The 19,839-nt window shown below is 36.8% G+C and overlaps 1 protein-coding gene across 2 annotated transcripts in view; it reads left to right on the forward strand.

The window, feature by feature from the left end:
• Positions 1–19,839, forward strand: part of JMJD1C (jumonji domain containing 1C) — a 281,539-nt gene that overhangs the window by 50,461 nt on the left and 211,239 nt on the right. The window lies entirely within an intron of this gene.

Genomic DNA, 19,839 nt, shown 5'->3' on the forward strand with positions numbered 1-19,839 from the left:
ACGCACACATACGCTTATATATCCCACATGTTTCTAAGCTAATCACATCTTGATTGCCCCTTGACAGGTTTCCGTGTTTTGGCTGTTGTAAATTGTGCTGCTTATAAATGTTGGGGTGCATGTGTCTTTTTTAATTAGCCTGATCATGTTTTTCTGGGTATATACCCAGGAGTGGAATTGTTGGATCTCGTAGGAGCTCTGTTTTTAGTTCATGAGACACCTCCATAGTGTTTTCTACAGTGACTGCACCAGTTTCCAACACCATCAGCAGTGTACTTGGTTCCCTTTTCTCCACACCCTTTCGCGTATAATGCTACAGTATTTAGGTTTGACATTCTTTAAAGCTGTCTTTTTTGTTTTTCGTCATCCTTTGGATCATGACTGGTAGCATTTTGAGATGCTGTTTTTTCCATAGGTTTTGGTCTCTGAGTAAGAAAGATGAACAACAGCCTTCTGTCAACAGTAATGGACAAAGAGCATGAAAAAGAAATAAATTTTATTTTAAGCTGCAGAGGTTTTCTGGATCTTTGTTACAGTTCTGTCACCTAGCCTATTCTGGCAAAGACTTTTTTTTTCCTTTTTAGACTTTGAGGTTTCCATTAACAGTTCAGTTCAGTTCAGTTGCTTGGTCATGTCCAACTCTTTCCGACCCCATGAATTGCAGCATGTCAGGCCTCCCTGTCTATCACCATCTCCCGGAGTTCACTCAAACTCACGTCCGTCGAGTCAGTGATGCCATCCAGCCATCTCATCCTCTGTCGTTCCCTTCTCCTCCTGCCCCTGATCCCTCCCAGCATCAGAGTCTTTTCCAATGAGTCAACTCTTCACATGAGGTGGCCAAAGTACTGGAGTTTCAGTTTCAGTATCATTCCTTCCAAAGAACATCCAGGACTGATCTCCTTTAGAATGGACTGGTTGGATCTTCTTGCAGTCCAAGGGACTCTCAAGAGTCTTCTGCAACACCACAGTTCAAAAGCATCAATTCTTCGGCACTCAGCTTTCTTCACAGTCCAACTCTCATATCCATACATGACCACTGGAAAAACCATATCCTTGACTAGACGGACCTTAGTCGGCAAAGTAATGTCTCTGCTTTTGAATATGCTATCTAGGTTGGTCATAACTTTCCTTCCAATGAATAAGCATGTTTTAATTTCCTGGCTGCAATCACCATCTGCAGTGATTTTGGAGCCCAAGAAAATAAAGTCTTAATTTCAAGTACTAAAGTACTGTAGTACTTTAAGTACTAAAATAAAAGCTAAGGATAAGAAAAAGTTACAATGTATTTTAGTCACCAGTTGTTTTTTTTTTTTGAGTTTTAGTTTCTTAACCTTATTGTCTCCCTTTTTTTGCATTGTTCTCAATTTCCTTTCATGTTTTGTTTCCGGAGTATCTGATGAGGTGTGTATGTTTAAAAACACAACAATGACAACTACAACAACTATGATCAGTTGTAACCTTAGAGAATAGTTTTATCCCAACACATATCTTTGCTTACAGTCAAGGCAGAATTTCTTGTCTATTTCCAAACCTTGCCTTTGTATAGGAAAAATTTGGTTCCTCATTATGGAGTAAATTCTAAACACTAGAGCTTTAAAAATACTCAGTTTTTTTTTTTTTAATGACGCACTGTTCCTACTTTTCAGTGTGTGGTGAATACTTCGTAATGAAATAATCTTCTTCAATCTGTTTGAAATCATTTATAAGATTTATCTATTTCATTTTTTAAATTAGTTTTGATGCACATTAACTTAGGGAATAAAACTTCCTTTACTCCACTAGAGTTCTGTAATCATTGAAATCACAGTTAGAGCTACATGTAAAACATTTTCTTTGTACTACTTTCCCTTTCTCTGCTGGTAAGCATTAGTTTCTTGTCTATATCTATGAGTCTGTTTTTTTTTTTTTAATATATTCACCAGTTTGTTTCATTTTTTAAATTTCACATAGAAGTGATAACATCTAGTATTTGTATTTCTGTCTTATTTCACTTAGCATAATACCCTCCAAGCCTGTACAAGTTACAAACAGCAAAATTGTCATTCTTTTTATTGACTGACTAGTTTTCCAGTGTGTGTGTGTGTAGATATCTATAAACTATGCATTTATCTGTTGATGGGTCCTTTGATTACTTCTTATCTTGGCAATTGTAAGTAATTCTGCTGTGAACATTGGTAGTTTTTCAAATATTACATATATCCAAGAGGGGAATTGCTGGGTCATTTGGTAGTTCCATTTGGTTTTTTTGAGAAACCTCCATTCTGATTTCCACAGTGGCTACACCAATTTGCATTCCCACCAGCACTGTAGAGGGTTCCTTTTTCTCCGCTTCCTCACCAGATTTGTTACTTGCGGTCTTTTGACTATAGCCAGTCTGCAGGGTGTGAGGTAATATCTCATTGTGGTTTAAATTTGCATTTCTATGATGATTGACAGAATTGAACACCTTGATATGTGCCTGTTGTTCATGTGTTTGTATTCTTCGTAAAAATATTTATTCAGGTCTTCTGCCCAATTTTTAATCAGGTTGTTTATTTTTTTATTTTGAGTTGATGAGCTTTTAATATATATTTTCAGTATAAACCTTTACCAGTCGTACAACTAACATATTTTCTCCCATCCAGTAGATTATCTTTTAGTTTTGTCCATAGTTTTCTTTGCTGTGTGAAAGTTTTTAAGTCTGATTAGATCTCATTTGTTTATTTTTGCTTTTAGTATCTTTGCTTGAGAATGATTGAAAAAAAATATTGCCACAGTTCATGTCAGAGTGTTTTATTTATTTTCTTCTAGGAGTTTTATGGTTTCTGGTCTTGTATTTAGATCTTTTAATTCATTCTGAGTTACTTTTTGTGTATGATGTGAGAAAATATTCTAAAGGTAGCTGTCCAGTTTTCCCAGCACCACTTATTAAAGAGACTGAATTCTCCATGGCATATGCTTGCCTCCTTTGTTGACTGTAATTGACTGTAAGTGTGTGAGTTTATTTCTGGGCTCTCTGTTTTCTTACATTGATACGCGTGTCTGCTTTTGTGCTGGTATTGCACTGTTTTGATTACTGAGTCTTTGTAGTATAGTCTGAAGTCTGGCAGCACGATTCCCCCACTCATGGTCTTCTTTCTCAAGATTGTTTTGGCTATTCAGAGTCTTTGTATTTCCATACAGATTTTAATATTTGATCTGGCTGTGTGGAAAAAATGGTATTGTTAACTTTGATAGGGACTGTGTTGAATTGTAGGTTTCCTTGCCTAATGTGGTCATTTTAACAGTTCTATTCCAAGAACACAGTAATCACATCTTTTTGTATCATCTTTAATTTCTTTTATCAGTGTGTTACAGTTTTTCTAGTATAGGTCTTTTGCATCCTTTGATAGGTTTATTCCTACATATCCTTTTTGATGCATTGGTAAATGGGATTATTTTTATGATTTATCTCTAATTGTTTATTGTTATTATAATTATTCATTATTTTTCATAGAAATGCAACATATTTCTGCATATTGACCTTGTATCCTGCAACTTAACAAATTCTTTGATGTACCTAATAGTTTTCTGGCAATGTCTTTAGGATTTTCTGTGTGTAGTATCTGAATATTACAGTTCTTAATAGTTTGCACTCTTTTTATTTCTTTATGATTGCTGTTGCTATGACTTTAATACTATATTAAATAAAAGTTTTGAGAGTAGGTATCCTTATCTCATTCTGGAACTTAGAGGAGATGCTTTCAGCTTTTCCCTGTTGAGTATGTTAGTTCTGGGCTCATCATATGTTACATTTATTATGTTGAGGTTTGTTCCCTCTGTGCCTTCTTTCTGGAGAGTTTTTCTCATAAATCGGTGTTGAATTTTGACCAAAGTTTTTTCTGCATCTATCAAGATGATCATATGATAACTTTTCTTTATTAATGTGATATATTGCATTGACTTGTGGATATTAAAATATCCTTGCATCCCTGGGATAAATCCCACTTGATGATGGTGCATGATCCTTTTAGTGTATTGTTGGATTTGCTTTCTTTTACCAGGTTAAGGACGTTTTAGGCTTTTAGTTTTTCAAACATGCTTCAACCCCTTTCCCTCGTTTCCCTCTGGGACCCTATAACAAGAATGTTAGTGAACGAGATACTGCCCTAGAGGCCTCTTAAACTGTCCTCTTTGCTTTTCATTCTTTGTTCTTTCTTGTTCAGAATCAGTGATTCCCACAACTCTACCTTTTAGCTTGCCGATGGGTTCCTCTCTATTATTTGCAGAGGTCCCCACCATCTAGGATCTCATGATCTCTGATGATCTGAGGTGGGGCTGATGTAATAATAGTAGAAATAAAGTACACAGTAAATGTAATGCACTTGAGTTATCCCAAAACCATTCCCCCCCTACCCAAATCCTTGGAAAAATTGTCTTCCACAAACCAGTCCCTGGTGTCAAGGTTGATGACCCCTGGAGTCTAGTGTATTTCTCATTTCAGTTACTGTATTCTTCATCTTTGCTTGTCCTGTACATTTTCTATCCCTCTGTTAAAATTTTCAAGCTTCTTGCTCTGTGCAGTCAGTCTTCACTTGAATTCTTTGTTCATGGTCACTATCTTGAACTTAATTCTTCTGGGACTTTTCTTTATCCTTTGCCTGGAACATGTTCATCTGTTGTATCATTTTGCCTGATACAAAATTCTTTTAAAATTTTAAATGTATCCGGTAGATTATTTTTTGGGGCCTTGGAGAAGTAGCCTCATCTATATATGTACACTGAGAATGCTTCTGGTGATACGGACTACTATTCTTTGGTAACCTGTGCTTTGTTACTTGTTTAAATCGATCAAGTCATAGAGTAAAGAATGTGTTCAAGATGACTTGGGTCAAAAATTTTTTCAAAGTAGTTGACATCAGTCTCTATGATCATATAAAAATCAGAATATTTCTGTGACAAATTTGGTTTTAATGATATATCTTCTTGTAAACTCAGTCATCCCCTAATGTGAATTAGTTGCAAAATGAATCACTCAGTTAAGTTGCTGCTATTAAAATTTTCACACTCATTAAAAAATCATTGCTATAAATATTTGTGTTACGTTAAAATTATTCCTAAACATTTGGATATTCAGCCCTTCTGTGGAGTGTGAAATTAAAAAGTCAGTTACAAATTTTTAACTAAATTGTAGAGTTTTATGTACAAAATTTATGATTTTAAATATATGAATTCTGTGATGAGAAAAGGATAGACATTGCTGCAAGTTATTAATTACAAAGCTAAGGTTCTGTTTCTCTTCTTATGTAAAACAGTGTTCTTTGTTTAGCTTCTAATAGTGCTAGGAGAACTGTGTAGTTCTATTGATTGGTTCCATGCATTAGAAATCTGACCTTTAACAGATGTTTGAGAAATTGCCAGCACAGACAGCATCAGCCAACTAGACAGTTTCCCCTTGTTACTTAACAGTCCTTTAGTGGTTTAGTAACATACCAAAGAAATTTAAACTTTTTTTTTTAATAATACCAAAATCGTTCTAAAATATTAAAAGCACTTTGGAAAATATTGATAAAATGAGATATGTCATTTTTCCCTAATCAAGGATTACAGTTAAAGTAGTTTTAAAATGTGATTATTTTAGAAAACAACAACAAAACAAGAAAATCCTGTATGTTGAATGAATGGTATTTTACTTTATTGAAAAATTTCCTTATGAAATTGTCATTCAGGATTAAAGCGTGTTTTTTATTGCCTTGGTCTTTTTTTTCCTTGTGCAGTGTAAAAACTATTTTAGTGTTCTTATTTGATTGTAAATACTCTTCAAAAGTATAGAATTTTTACGTAGAGATTAAATGTATCACTGAACGCTTACCATATCTGGAGCTCATAACTAGGAGCAGGATGCTGCATAAATGTATGTTAAAGCTTGTTTTCTGAAGGACAGTCTCTTTTTAGAGGATGTAAGAGATTCAGCTGTGTAGTTGAGGGGTGTTCAGCATGAACACTCTAAGCTCTGTTTCCTTCAATCACATCCTTTGAATGTGTAGGAAGGAGGAAAAGGAGTATCATAATGTTTGAGAATCAAGTGTTAATTTTGTAGTACTACCAGTTGCCAGACTAGATCTTTTCCTTGCAGGTGTTGCTATTCCATAGAATATTATATTTGCTTTTCATTGTGTCAGATGTGGGTAAAAGATTTTATTTTAAGGAAAATTTAAGAAATATAATGTTTTATTTAATTCTACTTTTGGCTTTGTAACAACTGTGTATGCCGTAAGATTATATATTGAGCTAGTTCTTAAAAGGATTGCAGTTGATAATGAATTGGTATAGCTTATATTTCACCTTAAAAAAGGTTTTAGAGCTATCAGGTGGTCTAAGAATAACCACATTAAAACTTCTAAAAATCTTAACATCTATGCTATAGTTTTGTTGAATCCAAATGAACCAAACTTAATGGCCTGTATCAATTATACTTCAGGAAAAGCCAATTTTATACATTTGTACATAAAATCTTTAAAGAAAACTATGGGTAATGATTTCTTCAGTAATGTTATCAAATTACAGTAACTTTTTAATTAGTCTCCTAATACAGTAATTAGTAAATTAGTAAATCAGTGTTTCCTAATAAAAGTCACATAAGAAATTTCTTAGGTTGAAAAAGTTATTAATAAGCTGGGACTTTTAAAAAATATGTATATGGATAGGACACTAAAAATTCTAGGTAAAATTCGAAGTTCTCAGCTTTTCAGTCCATGAGCTACCCATCCCCTTGGAATAAACCTTTCTGTGCTGCTGCTGCAAAGGTAAAACAATTATAGGTGAAATTCTAATGGAGTTTATCTTTACTGTGCCTGTGATATTACATATACTAAAGTTTTAGTGAGGTAACTATATGTAGAAAAATTATCTTCTTCAGTAAATAATGATATTTTTATTATTCAGCCCACACTGCTACATTTACTCATTTTCTTTTTTTTTAATTTAATTTCTTTATTTATTTTTGACTGCTGGGTCTTTGTTGCTGCGTGAGCTTTCTCTAGTTGGAGTGAGCAGGGGCTACTCCAGCTGTGGTGCACGAGCTTCTCATTGTGGTGGTTTTTCTTGTTGCAGAGCGTGGGCTCAAGAGCACAGGTTCAGTAGTTGCAGCGCACGGGCTTAGTTGCTCTGCAGCATGTGGGTTCTTCCTGGATCAGGGATTGAACCTGTGTCTCCTGCATTGGCAGGTGGATTCTCCACCACTGAGCCACCAGGGAAGCTCTACTCATTTTCAAAGCCAGTAAAATGGAGTTGGCTCTTAAAAAGAGGGGATTAGATTGTAGTGTGGGCAGCAGTAGGAGAAAGGCATCTAATCAAATTCACTCCTAAAGCCTTTTGGGGAAAACTAAGCTGTTATTTTTCAATTTATCCAATATAGCTTGCTTGCTTTCTTTCAGTGTCAGAATAATTCTTTTTTTATTCGATAAAGTGTTCTGCATTTCTGTCTTTCTTTTACCTCAGAATACTAGCATCACAATCTTCTTTTGGTGAGGATGCTCATGAGAGCCATGAAGAAACTGTGAGAATGGTTTGAGCACCTTCCCTTTTGTGATCTGGTTAAATTTGATCTTTAAATTGGAATTTGTAAATCAGAAAATACAGCACATAGAGTCATGTGCTCCTTGAAACAAAACTCAGTAAGAAAGTTAAGTAGATAAGGTTTTCTCAATAATCAATAATTTTAGAAGAACATAGAATATTCAGCTAACATTGTAAGAAGTCTAAATACCTTTGTAGAAGTGTGCACTGTTTACTCAGGTTCCCTCTCCATTGATTTGGTTAGAATCAATCTTTATTTTTTTCCTATTGATCTGGGATTTATCTTTTGTGTTTGTCTTTTTTTTTTTTTTTCCTTTTCCTTCTCAACCCAGGGATCGAACCCCACATTACATGTTGGATTCTTTTCCAGCTGAGCCACCAGGAAAGGCCAAAATGTCATTTTTAAATTTGCTAATTTTCATCACAAAATATTTGTGACTTTCTTGCATTCAGCCTTTAATCTGACTAGAAGGAGACAAGTTTAGTTACTTGGCAAAAGTTAAAAGAATTTATTTAGATGTCTTAGCATTTATCGCTCTCTTGCATGGGTGCACACACATACAGCACATATGCAGAGACTCTGCCATTGTCTTACCTCCTGATTTCTTTATCTCCTATCAAAAGAGAGAAATTTTTTTTCAACAAAAGGCAGCTATGAAGGGGATTTTTCCCACCAGAAAGGAGTTTAACCAACTGTTTTACTAAATTAATCTTAAGATTTCCTCCTTTCCAGTAGTTGCCACTACTTCATAAAATTTTCCTACAAGGTGAAATTGTGTCTATTTTGTTACTCTCAGGATACCATTCTTATAAATCTATACATATTAATATAGAATGTCATATTTTTAAGATGTTATTGTTAGTATAAGCAGAAGTAAGTTTATTTCATCACTCATATATATAAAAGGCAAAACACAAGTAAATAATCTATTTTGGTATTGAGCTCCAGACTTGTTAAAGTTCAAACAATTGTATGTGAAAGTGAAAGTCACTCAGTCGTGTCCGACTCTTTGCGACCCCGTGGTCTATACAGTCCATGGAATTCTCCAGGCCAGAATACTGGAGTGGGTAGCCTTTCCCTTCTCCAGGGGATCTTCCCAACTCAGGGATCGAACCCAGGTCTCCCACATTGCAGATGGATTCTTTACCGGCTGAGCCACAAGGGAAGCCCAAGAATACTAGAATGGGTAGCCTATCCCTTCTCCAGGGGATCTCCCTGACTCAGAAATCGAACTGGGGTCTCGTGCATTGCAGGCAGATTCTTTACCACCTGAGCTATCTATGAATCGGCTATTGAAGAGTGCTTATCTTTGATCTATTTTCTCATTATCTTTTGGAGATAAAGCCATATATTGAAAAATGATATTAACTATTTGAAAATAGTATTTCTTTTAGTCTGTCTGATTAAATGACTTAGGTTTTAAGATAGCTCTGAACTAGTCATTTTTCAATATTTTATTTAGCAACTATTTTATGATTGTTTTGATGTATATGCTGTATTGTGGTCTTATCGTTATTTCTTTTATTTAAACCATATCATAGTCAAAGAATATATTCTGTTCTTCTTCCTGAACCCAGTTTTCACCACTGCTCAGCGTGCCAGTGTACTGACACCGGGCCGTGGTAAAGGAAACTTTAGTGTTTATTTCAGGGCACCAAGCAAGGAGAAACAAGCAGCTTATGCGCAAAACACCTGAACTTGCCAATGGTTTTCTTTTCAAGTAAGGGTTTTTTTTAAAATTATTTTTTTGGCTGTATTGGGTCTTAGTTGCCACATGTGGGATCCTTGTTGCGTCACACAGGATCATTTGCAGCACGTGGACTCTCGGTGTGGCGTGCAGGCTCAGTAATTGTGCACGTAGGCACCAGAGCACGCTGGCTTCAGTGGCTGCAGCATGCAGGCCCTCGAGCTGTGGCCCATGGAGTCTGGAGTGCGCAGGCTCAGTAGTTGTGGCACATGGGCTCTCTAATTGTGTCACACAGGCTCCAGTGTGTGGGAGCTTTCAGAAGTTGCAGTGCCTGGGCTCTTTAGTTCTGTTGCGTGTTCTCTGGAATCTGCGGGCTCGGTAGTTGTGGCTGAGGGGGAGTTAGCATAGCAAATTTAGTAGTTAGCACAGTAGTTAACACAGCTCTAAACTTACCTTCAGATGAAATCACAGATTAAGTATTTGTACTTCATTGTCTTAGCCTGTTACAGAAAGTGATTCTGAAGTGTATATATATACGCACCACTTGTAGGACTTCAAATTAAGTGGCTGTATTTATTGTATCAGTGCAATTGTCAACATATTTTTATCTTACATAGTAAGATACTGGCTTATTTAACTCATTATCTTTTGCTTTGGCTCCTAGAAAGCGCTAGTCTCTCTGACAACTGTGAATGCCATTAGGTAACCAACATGTGTGTGCTGAGTTATACCTCTGGCTAATTTGGAAAACTCAGCAGTGGCCACAGGACTGGAAAAGGTCAGTTTTCATTCCAATCCCAAAGAAAGGCAATGCCAAACAATGCTCAAACTACTGCACAATTGGACACATCTCATAGCTAGCAAAATAATGCTCAAAATTCTCCAAGTGAATCTTCAACAGTACATGAACCATGAACTTCCAGATGTTCAAGCTGAATTTAGAAAAGGCAGAAGAATCAGAGATCTAATTGCCAACATCCCTTTGGTCATAGAAAAAACAAGAGAATTCCAGAAAAACATCTACTTGTCCTTCATTGACTATGCTAAAACCTTTGAGTGTATAGATCACAACAAACTGTGGAAAGTTCTTAAAAGAGATGGGAATACCAGACCACCTTACTTTCCTCCTGAGAATCTGTATGCAAGTCAAGACACAACAGTTAGAACCGGACATGGAACAACGGACTGGTTCCATATTGGGAAAAGAGTAGGTCAAGGCTGTATATTGTCATCCTGCTTATATACAGAGTACATCGTGAGAAATGTCAGACTGGATGAAGCACAAGCTGGAATCAAGATTGCCAGAAGAAATAACAGTCACCTCAGATATGCAGATGGCACCACCCTTATGGCAGAAAGTGAAGAGGGATTAAAGAACCTCTTGATGAAAGTGAGAGAGGAGTGTGAAAAGTTGGCTTAGAACTCAACATTCGAAAAACTAAGATCATGGCATCTCGTCCCATCACTTCATGGCAAATAGATCGGAAAACAGTGGAAATTGACAGATTTTATTTTTTTGGTCTCCACAATCACTGCAGATGATGACTCAGCCATGAAATTAAAAGATGCTTGCTCCTTGGAAGAAAAGTTATGACCAACCTAGACAGCATATTGAAAAGCAGAGACATTACTTTGCCAACAAAGGTCCGGATAGTCAAATCTGTGGTTTTCCAGTAGTCATGGTGAGAGTTGGACCATAAGGAAAGCTGAGCGCCAAAGAATGGATGCTTTTGAATTGTGGTGTTGGAGAAGACTCTTGAGAACCCCATGGACTGCGAGGAGATCAAATCAGTCCATCCTAAAGGAAATCAGTCCTGAATATTCATTGGAAGGACCAATGCTGAAGCTCTAATACTACAGCCACCTGATGGCGAAGAACGGACTCTTTAGAAAATACCCTGATGCTGGGAAAGATTGATGGCAGGAGGAGAAGGGGGCAACAGAGGATGAGATGGTTGGATGGCAGCACCAACTTGATGGACAGGAGTTTGAGCAAACTCCAGGAGTTGGTGATGGATAGGGAACCCTGGCATGCTGCAGTCAGTGGGGTCACAAAAAATTGGACAGGACTGAGCAAATGAACTGAACTGAATTGAATTGTGAGGGAGCAGAGGCAGGAGAAAAAGGAAATAAAGTTTTGGATAGAGAAGTTAATCACAAACTCAGCAGGGTAACTCAATTTTTTGAAGACTCAGTCTTATTCTTTGATCTTTAAAGAAAAATACATTTTTTTTATCTATTCATGTAACTACTATCAAGATCAAAATACAATGTACCCCTTGCTGATGCCAATGCTGAATTGAATCTCAGAGAAAGGCTTTTAAGTCAAATAGAAAAGAAGAGCTTTATTGCTTTGTCAGGCTAAGGGAATGTCATAGTGGGCTAATGCCCTCAAAACTGTGTGTTCCAACCTGGGGTTGGGGGTTGGTGAGGAGTTTTGTACCAGTGGCTCAAGGGCTGATAAGGATAGAGGTATGTGAAGGGCCTTCATTCCTTTAGCCTCAGGTGGTCTCCTGGGATGGATTTCTATGCCTCTCAAGGTTATCACATTGTCACCTTCTCTCTGGAATGAAAAATGCTTCATTCTCCTCTGGTTCTGGCAAGTTCTATTTCTACAGGCCAATGCTTTGGCCACCTGATGCGAATAGCCGAGTCTTTGGAAAAGACCTTGATGCTGGGAAAGATTGAAAGCAGGAGAAAAGGGTGACAGAGGATGAGATGGTTGGATGGCATTGATGCAGTGGACGTGAACTTGGGCAAACTCCAGGAGGTGGTGAGGGACAGGGAAGCGTGGCCTGGAGTGGTGAAGAATTGGACACCACTTGGTGGCTGGACAACAACTTGTACAAGTGACACTAGTAAAGAACCCGTCTCCAAAGCAGGTTAGAGTTAAGAGACTCAAGTTCTTTCCCTGAATTAGGAAGGTCCCCTGGAGGAGCGCATGGCAACCCACTGTACTATTCTTGCCTGGAGAATCCCATGGACAGTTGCAGAGTCGGACACGATTGGAGTGACTTAGCACGCATGTACAGTCTACAGAAGAGCTCAAAGATCCTATTATGTGTATACCTTGAGGTGGAACCAGGACCCTGCCCGCAGACTGCACTATTGTTTCTTGACTGTCCCTTGTCTCTGCATCTTTTGCAGCTATTTGAAGCTGCTCTTTGGAACTCAGGAAGGGTCATGGAGGTTGAAACCTAGTCTCTACAAACGTGACATGGGAGAAACAGAACTTCTATGCTCAGGAGCCCCACAGGGTCCTGTGTGGTTTCACTCACAGTTTTATTGCTTTCTCTATTTCATTAATGTGGTTTGTTATAATAGATAGTGTTTTGATTTATTAATGTAGCCCTAGGGAACTAATAAATTCATTAATGTTATTGGATCTACCAGGAATTTATTCTTTTTATTGGCATAAAATATTTCATTGTACACATATATCACAGTTGAGCTCTTCTCCAAATTGCAGGTAGCTGGGTTGTTTCCAGATTTTTTGGCTTTTGAATAAAGTTGTATTCACTTGGAAATTTTGCCTATTTTCAGATATGTGTAATAGTATTTTTCTTTAATTTTAATTTACATTTCATTGAATAATTTGTTGAGTACTTTTTCATATGCTTATTGGCTGTTTGGGTATATATATCTTTTTTTGTGTCCCTGACCAAGTGTTATGTAATTGGAATTCTTGCTTATTGTTTTTGATTGGTAGGAGGTTCCTTTATGTATTCTGTATATATGTGGTTAACAACAGGATTTGGGACTAGAGTGAGGCAAGGGCGATACTCATTCCAAATTTAAAGAACACCTCTTTTGGGGTTGAGTTCCCCTCTGCTGCTAGATTGCTTTTCCCCAAAGCATTCCTGTGCTTCACTTTCTAATTCAAGATTCTGTTTAAATTCAAGATTCTATTCATTTGAAAGATCATATCTAAAATATCACCCCAGTCTTCTGTCATTGTATTACCCTAAATACCTGTTTTTCTTCATAACACTTATTACCAACTGACATATACTTACGTGTATAGGTTACTTTTGGTTTATTGCTCTCTGAAACAAATTATGCTCTGTAAGAGTTGGGGCTTTCTTTTTGTCCCCGCATACCAACTACTAGAACAGTGTTTGGCATATAACAAAGTTGCAATAGGTATTTATTAAACATTCATAAAATAATGAAATTGAGAAGAGCCAGTCTCTGAAAAGAAAAGTGAGTTCCATTTTAGACATGCTAAATATGTATATGCGATTGATACAGATAAGAGATTGAACTAGTCAGGGATTGGCAAATACTTCCTTTAAAGGACCAAATACTAAACATTTTATGCTTTGTGGGCCTTATGGACTATGTTCCAACCAACTCTGATGCCAGAATGAGAAAGGATCTGTCAACAGTGCATACATCAGTGAGGGTAGCTGTGTTTCAATAAAAATTTACGTACAGAAGTAGGTAACTGGTTTGTACGACCTGTTTGCTGACCCTTGGAAGATGTAATGGAGAGCTATAAATATGAAATGTAGAAGCTTGATCTTGATTCAGAATGTATTCATGTATATTTTGCATTATTAAAGTGAGATGATGAAAGGAACTATTCTAAGAAAGATAATCTGGTGGTATTAGGTTAGCTGGAGAGGAATTGTGACTGGAGGTATTACTGACCTCAGGTTCAGCTGCTAACTGCTCAGAAGCCAATATTGGAGAGACAGGCCTTGGTTGCAAATGAAAGACTTTATCCGGGAGGCCAGCAACCTAGGGAGATGGCAGACTCTAGTCCAAAAATCTGCTCTGAAGATTCTGCTCAACAATGCAAGTTTTTAAAGCAGGAGTTACTGGGATGGGAGGGTGGGGGGTGGAATCAGATCTCAGTTACCTTCCACTGCTTGATTGGTAGTGTGGTGACAGGGTGGTGTTCCTGGCGTCTTGTGCTCAATTTGAAAATACTGTCCTCCACCTGGGTTGGGACCTTGTTTCTGCAGAAGAACCCTAAGGCATTATGATGTATATTCCTTGAGGAATCAGGGCCCTGCTTTACTGCTGCGCTTGCTTCTTGATTGCTCCTCCTTTGTTTCTGGGCTTTTCTCATAGCTCAGTTGGTAAAGAATCCACCTGCAATGCAGGAGACCCCAGTTTGATTCCTGGGTTGGGAAGATCTGCTGGAGAAGGGATAGGCTACCTACTCCCGTATTCTTGGACTTCCCTTGTGGCTCAGCTGGTAAAAAATCCGCCTGCAATGCGGGAGACCTGGGTTCAATCCCTGGGTTGGGAAGATCCCTTGGAGAAGGGAAAGGCTACCCACTCCAGTATTCTGGCCTGGAGAATTCCATGGACTGTATAGGGGGTCCGTGGGCTCACAGAGTTGCACATGACTGAGCAGCTTTTCAGAATCCCTTTCCTGATGAGCAGTTGTTTGAATCTGCCATTTGGAAATCAGGGAAAGTCAAGGAGTCTGAATGAAGATATTTTCTACAAACTGGAAACAAGGACACGGAAGGGATTTGTATCTAGAAGGGCCCCACAGGCTCTTGCTCAGTAAAAACAGTTACGAAACAGACTTTATATAAAGCTTACTTTATATGAGGCACTGCACTTCCTTTGCCCCTCTCTTTTTCTCAGATTATGTTCCTGAATTCTGTGTCTTGGCTTATTCTTTGTCTTAGCTTATTCTGTGTATCCTCCAGTAATTTCTCTGAAAAGGGCTGCCTGTTTGGACATATTTTAATGGCTAGTTCATCTGAAAGTATCTGTATTCTACCCTCAAACTTGACTCATGTCTGACTGGATATAAAATTCTGAATTAAAGAAGGGACATTCTTCCTTAGAGTTTTGAAAGCACTGATATATCTTCCAGATTCTGATGTTGCTTTTGAAAAGTCATATAATTCTGCTTTTTTATTCTTTTATAAGATAGAAGCATGTGGAATCTTCTCTTTTGTTTGTGCTTAGAAATTTCACCACAACATTTCTATATGTACATCTCTTTACATCTGTGTGCTTGGCTCTCCAGGAGTTGCTTTTCAGTATGAGATCTTGGAGTTTCAATTCCAGGAAATTTTCTTGAATTGTTGCTTTAATTCTGTCTTTTCTGAATTCTTTTCTTTATCTCTTTTCTGGAAATTTTGTACTGGCATATGGGACCATACTAGTCCTCTTCATACCATATCTTTTCTTTACTATTCTCTTTTTGTTCCAGTTAGTAGGAAAAGTTTTCAAATATATATTCTTTTCATTTCTGCTCTTTATTTCGTTAAACATTCTGTTCCCTGAATGGTTATTTTAAAATTCTTTTGTAATCCTCTTTCTGTGTTTTTTATGTTGTTTCTATTATATTATTGAGACTATTAATATTAGCTTTTGTGTGTTTTTTGCTTATTTTCTTCTCCCTTCAAAGTCTTATTTTTTTGCTTTTTTCTCTGTGTAATCCAGTGTCTGGGTTTTGTATTTCATGTTTCCTCCACATAAAATATTTTATGTTTCTGTTTGACTACTCATACTTAATAAGATAGATCTTAAAAAGCACTTTGGGAGCTTTTAGCATGTGGGCAGGATTTGTTGACTGTAGTCTTACCTGCTTAGAGATCAGACCATGTCCTTGGGGAACACCTGATGACTGTATATTTGAATGTCTTTTATCTTAAACTGGTCAGGTTTCCCAGAGAAACAAATTAGTGTTTTCCCTGGCTCTCAAAAGTTGAACCCTTTGAGGTAAAAAGACTGAGTGTGGGAGGGAAGGGATTGGTTCTCAACATCTCATTATGTATAGTTTCACTTTGTCATCCTATTTCAGTAACGATTTCAGCTCTGATTGAGAGACCCTCTGATAATCTGTTTCTAGGGGGGAAAACTCTTTTTCTGCCAAAGTGGGAGAGGAGGCAGTTGCTAGGCTAGTGCCAGGGAGAGATCAGTGGGTCTGGCTGTTGCTTAAATAGTTGAATTCTTTCGATTAGGCCTGCTTTACCCTCAGCCAATTTTTGACTTTGGGGGCTTCTCTGCTGTAAGTTGGAGTGTTTATCACCTTTCCCAAATTCTTACTTTAGCTTAATCTTTCATTTCATGAAACCTGCTACCATTGCTATTGCTGTTATTTTAGTATTAGTTGATTCTATTTTGCAATCGAGTTTTTTTTGAAACTTATCATCCAACATGTTATTTTTCTTAAATTTGAATCCTGTGGAGTCATCTATCTTGATTAAAGTATGAAGACAGAGCCCCGTGGATTACTTTTGAAGACATTCAGTTTTACTTTAGTTCTTGGTTAATATTATAAATCATGTACTTATTATTAATGATCCTATATTTTAAAATTTTATTCCTAAAGATTTTCAGAATCTTTCCCTATAATATTTTAATTAAAAACATCTAGTGTTACCCTAGTCTACCTGGAAAGAAAAAATATACTGATAAATAAGTTTAGGATAACTTGTGGTGGAAAAGAAGTATGCTCCACGGATAGCCTTTTAATTTTTTTTTTAGTGCTTATAAGTAAAAGTGAAAGTGAAGTCACTCAGTCGTGTCCAACTCTTTACTACCCGTGGACTGTAGCCCACCAAGCTCCTCCGTCCATGGGATTCTCCAGGCAAGAATACTGGTGTTTATAAGCCATCTTCAAACAAAAGTTTTTGTATTTCGGATGCAGATCATTAATGGATTGTCAAAAATCTTTTAAACTCAAAGGGTATATGTTTTTGTTTTTAACATAATTTTCTTAAAAATTTTTTTCTTTTCAAAATTAGTGTTTTAGAAATTGTTTTCTTACCTTGTTTTACAGGTTATACACCTTAGAGGTGCAGCCTAATTCAGGTTCTGTAGAGAAAACATAATTTTAAAAGTGGATAGGTATTCTCTCACTGTCTTCTTTACTCATTTCAACTTCATTTACTTTTTAACTATGTTTCTTCTACCTTTTCCAGTTTTCTACTCAATTCTCCTTGGTGGAGAAGATGGATGCAAAAGAGAAGGTGTGAGTAGTTCTTTATTCTCTCTGCATCTGTTAACATTACATCATCTTTTCCATGCAATATTCTTGTTTCTTCCTAGTTCATCTCTTATGCAGCCAGTGGACCCGTTTGGTTTTCCTTTGTATCATTTATAAAATTTAGCTTATTCTGATGTACTATTCTTAGGAAGTTTGTGTTAATTTTATAAACATTTTTAGTTACATTTCCCTCCTTCCATTATTTATATATGTCCTTTTAAAATCTGGTATCTGAAAATTATATGTAGTCATACTATTTCACTCACTCATTACCTTCATTAATTCAATCCACTAAAATTATTTAAGTTCCTAAAGTGTATCAGGCCCTGGGAAATAAAATACTGGTAAAATAGTACTTTTCTTAGTAGAGTTCATATTTTCATAGGGAATATCGTCTCCCATTTCTCATTAGAATTATCCACATCTGTATAATTAAAAAGTAAGTTTTGCTCTTTGGTCTCTCATTCACATTGTGAATAGTATTTCGTTTTGAAACTGTGTGTACTATTATAATAGTAGCGCTCATGTTTGAGTTCTAGCTCTACCAAATGTTGACTGTGTAATGTTGGATAACTCATATAACCTTTCTGTCTTAAAGTTTTCATTTATAAAGTATACTTAATATCTACTTTATAGAGTTGAATTGAAAGAATTTAGATGTTAAAAAAGAATTGAGAAATGTACGTATATGTATTACGTGAACTTAAATTTGAACTGCTTTATAATGGTGTTTTTAATACAGATTGCTATCTAAATATTTATTGCAGTCCTTTTGAAATATGATTGTAAATCTCCTTGAGAGCAAGAATTATGTTGTATAGACTTTTACCTGTTGCAGATGGTAAATAGCAATGACTTACAGTTTCAAATTGAATTGCCTAAATTTGTTGATTATTTCTTCTCGCTAATCCGTTGTTGATAATAATCAATACCCATATGTTTTAACATTAAGAAGATATTATTTTAAAAAAATTCTCCATATGGCCAATTTCCATTATATACTTGTAAATATTATTGCCTCTGATTGTTCTCCTTCCCAAATTTCCATAATGTCACCCTTCAGTTCAGTTCAGTCACTCAGTTGTGTCCGACTTTGTGACCCCATGGACTGCAGCACATCATGCTTCCCTATCCATCACCAACTCTGAGAGCTTGCTGAAATTCATGTCCATCGAGTTGGTGATGCCATCCAGCCATCTCATCCTCTGTCATTCCCTTCTCCTTCCTTCAGTCCTTCCCACCTCCAATACTTTGACCACCTGATGCGAAGAACTGACTCATTGGAAAAGACCCTGATGCTGGGAAAGGAAAGATATCACCCTTAGGTTTGTGGATTTCTGGATGTCTTGCATCTCTGCTACTCAGTAATCCTCCTTCTTTGCCTGTTTTTGAAACATAAAGACATGTTGCTGTTTTCTGATAACAAATTTCCTTTTATATATGAAAAGAATTTTACTTTTTATGTTAAAATACTAAATACAGGTTAAATATGTGATTTAACCATTGTATAATTAAAAAAACATTAAAAATATTAGTGTGTCTGTGTCTTCTCCCGTCCCCTTTCCCACTCTTACTTTTAAGTGAAACCGGCCTATTTCTCTGATGGTTCTTCTTAATATTAAATTCATCTTAATTTTCCTGAATAGCTATTTCATGGATCATGTCTAACATTTCAGTGCAATGAAGTCTTGATCATGGTGATAAATCTATAGCCAAACATTTTCTTGTTAGTCTTTATGAAGTACATCATGCTTTAAGGACAAAAAGAGAAGCCAAAATATGTCAGTTACTTTGAATCCTTTCCTTGCAATATCATGTATAATCTTTACCATAACCCTCTATAGTATTCATTATTACTTCTGTCGTGCTAATTTGAAAAGTGAGGCTCAGTGAATTTTTGCCAAAGTCTCAGTGTTCTTGATTCCAAAGAATATTCTGTGTACACTGTAATACGTGACCTGGAAAGTAGTGATGCAGAACATTGAACATCACTCCATATCTTCCATGAAATCACTTCTGTAACTTCATCATCCGAATTTAAGATCTCCCTTTTTCCATTGTTGATCTTGCTCAACTATACTTACCTAGAATGTATTTTGGATGCATGTTTCTAAGGTTTTAAAAGGTTCATGCAACTTGGATAGGAAATAGGGATTTGGGAGTAGTAGGTAAAACTTGTTTTACCCTGGGCCAGTCTGTTGGATTTCCTAGTGACACTTTTATTTCCACCTCTTTGACATTGACCCTTTTTTCTTTAAATCTTCCCTAATTGCTCAGGTGGTAGAGAATCCACCTGTAATGCAGGAGACTCCAGTTCAATTCCTAGGTAGGAAAGATCCGTTGGAGAAGAGATAGGCTACCCAATCCAGTATTCTGGTCTTCCAGGGTGGCTCAGCTGGTAAAAAATCCGCCTGCAATGCGGAGACCTGGGTTCGATCTCTGAGTTGGGAAGATCCCCTGGAGAAGGGAAAGGTTACCCACTCCAGTATTCTGGCATAGAGAATTCCATGGACTGTGTAGTTCATGGGGTTGCAAAGAGTTGGAGAGGACTGAGCAACTTTCACTTTTGCTTTCACTTACACAAGCAGATAAATAGTATCTTCTGTGTCGTGGTGGCTAGTATCAGTTCAGTTCAGTCGCTCAAGTCAT

The sequence above is a fragment of the Capricornis sumatraensis genome, chromosome 10 (genome assembly GCF_032405125.1).
Source record: "Capricornis sumatraensis isolate serow.1 chromosome 10, serow.2, whole genome shotgun sequence".
In the NCBI taxonomy this organism is placed as follows: Eukaryota; Metazoa; Chordata; class Mammalia; order Artiodactyla; family Bovidae; genus Capricornis; species Capricornis sumatraensis.